The sequence below is a fragment of the Palaemon carinicauda genome, chromosome 2, assembly GCF_036898095.1.
Source record: "Palaemon carinicauda isolate YSFRI2023 chromosome 2, ASM3689809v2, whole genome shotgun sequence".
In the NCBI taxonomy this organism is placed as follows: domain Eukaryota; kingdom Metazoa; phylum Arthropoda; class Malacostraca; order Decapoda; family Palaemonidae; genus Palaemon; species Palaemon carinicauda.
Window position 1 is genome coordinate 197,346,280 of NC_090726.1, and position 6,258 is coordinate 197,352,537.

Below are 6,258 nucleotides of genomic sequence, written 5' to 3' on the forward strand. Positions count from 1 at the left end.
ATTATTATTATTATTATTATTATTATTATACATCATCTATTGGCGTGCCTTATTATTATTATTATTATTATTATTATTATCATTATTATTATTATTATTATTATTATTATTTGATCAGCTATAACCTTAATTGGAAAATCAGGATGCTATAAGCCCAAGGGCTCCAATAGGGAAAAAGAGCCAAGTAAGGAATGGAAATAAAGAAATAAATAAACTATAAGGTAATTAATTAAACATTAAGATAAGATATCTTAAAAACATTAACAATGATAAAATAAGTCGTTCATACATAAACTATAAAAACTTAAAAAAACACGAGGAAGAGAAATTAGATAGAATAGTGTGCCCAAGTGTACCCTCAAGCAAGAGAACTATAATTCAAGACAATGGAAGACCATGGTACTGAGGCTAAGCCACTACCTAAGACTTAGAGAACAATGGTTTGATTTTGGAGTATCCTTCTCCTAGAAGAGCCACTTACCACAGTCAAAGAGGAGTCTATTCTACCCTTACCAAGAGGAAAGTAGTCTCTGAACAATTACAGTGCAGTAGTTAACCCTTTGGGTGAAGAAGAATTGTTTGGTAATCTCAAGTGTTGTCAGGAATATGAAGACAGAGGAGAATGTGTGAAGAATAAGCTAGACAAGTGGCTGTATGTGTAGGCAAAAGGAAAATAAGCCGTAACCAGAGAGAGTGTTTCAATGCAGTACTGTCTGGCCAGTCAAAGGACCCAGTATCTCTCTAGTGGTAATATCTCAACGGGTGACTGGTTCCCTGGCCAACCTACTACCTCGAGTGAAGAATTGTTTGGTGGTCACAGTGTTGTCAGGTATATGAGGACAGAGGAGAATATGTAAAGAATAGGCCGGACTGTTCAGTGTATGTATGTGTATGTAAAGGGAAAATGACCCGTAATCAGAGAGAGTGATCCAATGTAGTACTGTCTGGCCTGTTAAAGGACCCAGTAACTCTCTAGTGGTAGTATCTCAACGGGTGGCTTGTGCCCTGGCTAACCTACTACCTTGAGCGAAGAAAAATTGTTTGGTGATCTCAGTGTTGTCAGGTGTAGGAAGACAGAGGAGAATCTGTAAAGAATAGGCCGGACTATTCGGGGTATGTGTAGGTAAAGGAAAAATGACCCGTAACTAGAGAGAGGGATCCAATGCACTACTGTCTGGCTAGTCAAAGGACCGAATAACTCTTTAGCGGTAGTGTCTCAACGGGTCGCTTGTGCCCTGGCCAACCTACTACCTTGAGTGAAGAAGAATTGTTTGGTGATCTTAGACGAGAATATGTAAAGAATGGGCCAGACTATTCGGTGTATGTGTAGGCAAAGGGAAAATGACCCGTAACTAGAGAGAGGGATCCAATGCACTACTGTCTGGCCAGTCAAAGGACCCAATAACTCTCTAGCGGTAGTGGCTTCTTAGATTTTGTTCTAAAGTAAGGGAATGCAAAGATAACCGTACTATGAAACGCTGGTATCACAAGAGCCCTCTTAGTCACTCACTAAGCCATAGAGAGGACGCTGATAAGATAAGATAAACAGTATAGGCTTGGTTTGGCTGGCATTTACCATCACATCCCCCACTTACTTCCGTTCTATAGACGGGTCGTAACAGAAGTGTTTGAAGGTCGGTCTCAGTCAATTTTACATTATTCTAAAGAGCAGTCCCTTAAAATTTGCGTTATTTTAAAGGTAAGTCCCTTAAATCTTGCGTTATTTTAAAGGTTAGTCCCTTAAATTCTGCGTTATTTTAAAGGTAAGTCCCGTAAATCTTGCGTTATTTTAAAGGTTAGTCCCTTAAATTCTGCGCTATTTTAAAGGTCCGTCCCTTAAATCTTGTGCTAATTTAAAGGTTAGTCCCTTACATTTTGCGTTATTTTAAAGGTCTGTCTCAGTAAATTTTACGTTAGTTTAAAGGGTAGTCCATTAAACTTTGCATTATTTTAAAGGTAAGCCCCTTGAATTTTTTCGTTATTGTAAAGGTAAGATCCTTAGATTTTGCATTATTTTAAAGGTTATCTCCTTACACTTTGCGTTATTTTAAACGTCAGCCTCTTAAATTTTACGCTATTTCTAAGTTCAGTCCCTTGAATTTTGCTTTATTGTAAAGGAAAGTTCCTTGAATTTTGCGTTTATTTTAAAGGTTATTCCCTTGAATTTTGTGTTATTTTAAAGGTTAGTCACCTAAATTTTGCGTTATTTTAAAGTCAAATCGCTTGAATTTTGCATTATTTTAAAGGTTAGCCCCTTAAATTTTGCCTTAATTTAAAGATTAGTCATTTGAATTTTGCATTATTTTAAAGGTTAGTCCCTTAAATTTTGCCTTATTTTAAAGGTTAGTCCTTTAAATTTAGCATTATTTTAAAAGTCATCCCCTTAAATTTTACGTTATTTTAAAGATCATCTTAAATTTTACATTATTTTAAAGGTAATCCACATTAGATTTTGTGTTATTTTAAAGGTTAGGTTGGCCCCTTAAATTTTGCAGTATATTAAAGGTCAGCCCCTTAAATTCTGCGTTATTTCAAAGGCAAGCCTCAGTAGATTTTGGTTATTTTAAAGATTAGCCCCTAAAGTTTTGCGTTATTTTAAAGATCAGACCCTTAAATTTTACGTTATTTTAAAGATCAGACCTTTAAATTCAGCGTTATTATAAAGGTCAACCTCAGTCAATTTTGCGTTAGTGACCGTGTTATTAATTGCAATTAATACATCAATTGCAAACAGTTCCATCTTATTTTCATACCATAAATCATGACGCTGGGAAAGACGGTAAACAACATAGGTGTCAAAAACTGCATCTAAAAAAAACACAAAAACAGAAGTTACTTGCTCATAATACTTAATAAACTAAGAAACACAAGTTAGAAATTATATTTTCATTTACATTTTTATATTTATCTTATATCATTATGTGTTTTTTATCAAATAGATTGAACATAGTCCTGTGTAGTGCCATATAACATCTGTACCATAGTCTTCCACTGTCTTGGGTTAGAGTTCTCTTGCTTGAGGGTACACTCGGGCACAATTTTCTACCTGTTTCCTTATTATCTTACCTCACTGGGCTATTTTCCCTGTTGGAGCCCTTGGGCTTATAGTATCCTGCTTTGAAAACTAGGATTGTAGCCTAGCTGATAATAATAATAATAATAATAATAATAATAATAATAATAATAATAATAATAATAATAATAATAATAATAGTAGTAGTAGTAGTAGTGGTAGTAGTAGCAGTAGTAGAATAATAATAATAATAATAATAATAATAATAATAATCGTGAACTTTAACTGGGAAACATGATTTAGATGGCAAATTTGAGGGTTTCCAAAAACAAATATTAACGATAAGATAATAATTTACTGGCTATTGTATCTACTGTATTGCTGATTACAGCCGTGTCACATACTGTATATGGAATGCAGGAGAGAGAGAGAGAGAGAGAGAGAGAGAGAGAGAGAGAGAGAGAGAGAGAGAGAGAGAGAGAGATGGTGTAAAATAAAAAGAATGAAGAATGCTAAAAACATATGGGCATAGTTCTCGAAATAATAGATGGTAAGGAAGAGAAGACGATGGATTGACGAGCTGAGAAAATTTGCGGGTATAGAGTGGCATAAAGAGAAACAGACGGGAGTGGAAGGAAATGTCTGAGGCCTTTGTTCTGCAGTGGACTAGTTGCCTTTGATGATGAATATGATGATCAGATTTCTGCTATGGTTGTCCACATTGAATAACAACAACAACAACAATAACAATAATAATAATAATAATAATAATAATAATAATAATAATAATAATAATAATAATAATAATAATAATAAATACTGCAAAATCCAGCTGAAGGCAAAACTTGAATTTCCAAGTTTATCATTGAGCTTTAAACAGATAGGCCTATTCAGATGGAAAAATCTTGCCCTAGGCCTACAAAAACCCTAAATTTGGTGATGGGAAAATCAGTGTTAAGTGCCCTAAAATTAGATTTCATTCATCAAAATAAGAAATATTAGATTTCATTAATCAAAATAAGAAATATTAGATTTCATTAATCAAAATAAGAAATATTAGATTTCATTCATCAAAATGAGAAATATTAGATTTCATTAATCAAAATAAGAAATATTACATTTCATTAATCGAAATGAGAAATATTAGATTTCATTCATCAAAATGAGAAATATTAGATTTCATTAATCAAAATAAGAAATATTAGATTTCATTCATCAAAATGAGAAATATTAAATTTCATTAATCGAAATGAGAAATATTATATTTCATTAATCAAAATAGGAAATATTAGATTTCATTAATCAAAATAAGAAATATTCGATTTCATTCATCAAAACAAGAAATGTTAAATTTCATGAATCAAAATAAGAAATGTTAGATTTCATGAATCAAAATAAGAAATATTAGATTTCATTAATCAAAATGAGAAATATTAGATTTCATTAATCAAAATAAGAAATATAAGATTTAATTAATCAAAATAAGAAATATAAGATTTAATTAATCAAAATAAGAAATATAAGATTTAATTAATCAAAATAAGAAATATAAGATTTAATTAATCAAAATAAGAAATATAAGATTTAATCAATCAAAATAAGAAATATAATGGTATAATGAAAAATATAGGACAGTGGATAACTGAGGGAAAGTGGAATAAAGTAAATAGTTTTTTTAAATACACGTATTGCGTAAAAAGGGAAACAGATGAAATACAATAAACAACAGAATTAGCAAAACATCACATTGAAAATGCTTAACAAAGGAAGTAAAAAAAATGTAGGTCATGGGCTGCTGATAAAATGTAGAACATCAATTAAATGAAAGACACTATGAATAATTTCATGAACTAGAAAATGTCAGACTGTGTCAAGTATTGCATATGTCTGTATATGATTGTGTATAGAGACCTGCTGATTTCAGAGTAAAGCACACGCTGGTATAAGGCCAATTTAATATACTACTACTACTACTACTACTGCTGCTAATACTACTACTACTACTACTACTACTACTAATAATAATAATGTTTATTACATCTGTCTGTATATAATTGTGTATAGAGACCTGCTAATTTGAGAGTAAAACACACGCTGGTATAAGGCCAATCTAATGTAAAACAACGCCAATAACTACTACTACTACTACTACTACTACTACTACTACTGTTTATGGAGTCCGCGGACCATAGAATTCCCCCATGATCAGCTGATAAACAACAGTATTGCCAGTTTAAGCTATTCACGCTAGAACTAGCGCGTTTCTGAATAGTCTAGCGCTATTTGACACCTTGTAGACAAATCTAGCGCGAAATATAGCGCTTTTCCAACCATTATGATTTATGGCAAACTGATTGGTTTAAAGGTCAAGGGTCAGTAACAATGCCATAGAGACTGATAATATACATAAATACTCAGCACCCAAGACCCCTCATCACACAAGCTAGGACCAGGGAGGGCCAGGCAATGGCTGTTCATGATTCATCAGGTAGACCTATAGGCTCCCTAAACCCCAAATCCTTAGCTCACAAGGATGGTATGGTTGCGGACACTAAGAGAAACTATCGAGCTTGAGCGAGATTCGAACCCCAGTCTCTCTAAAACAGAAGCAGATATCATGTTATAGGGATGCTATTAGACTTATGGATTATCTTCGTGTATTATCCAACAGTTTACGTACTTCTTTTTATTAATGATTTAGTTTCATTCAATTATTTTCTCTCTCTCTCTCTCTCTCTCTCTCTCTCTCTCTCTCTCTCTCTCTCTCTCTCTCTCTCTCTCTCTCTCTCTCTCTCTCTCTATATATATATATATATATATATATATATATATATATATATATAATTACAGTTACAGTTACAATTACAATTACAATTACAGTTACAATTACAGTTGCAATTACAGTTACAGTTACAGTTATAATTACAATTTCAATTACAGTAACAGTTACAATTACAATTTCAATTACAGTTACAGTTACAATTTCAATTACAGTTACAGTTACAGTTACAGTTACACTTACAATACAATTACAATTTCAATTACAGTTACAATTACAATTTCACTTTCAATTACAGTTACAGTTACAGTTACAATCAAAATTTCAATTTCAATTACAGTTACAGTTACAATTTCAATTACAATTACAATTACAATTACAGCTATAATGAAAAAAATCTAGCGCACTTCTGGCGTGATTTTGAAGCTATCCCGGCGGGTTTTCAAAATGCAGAAATGGCAACACT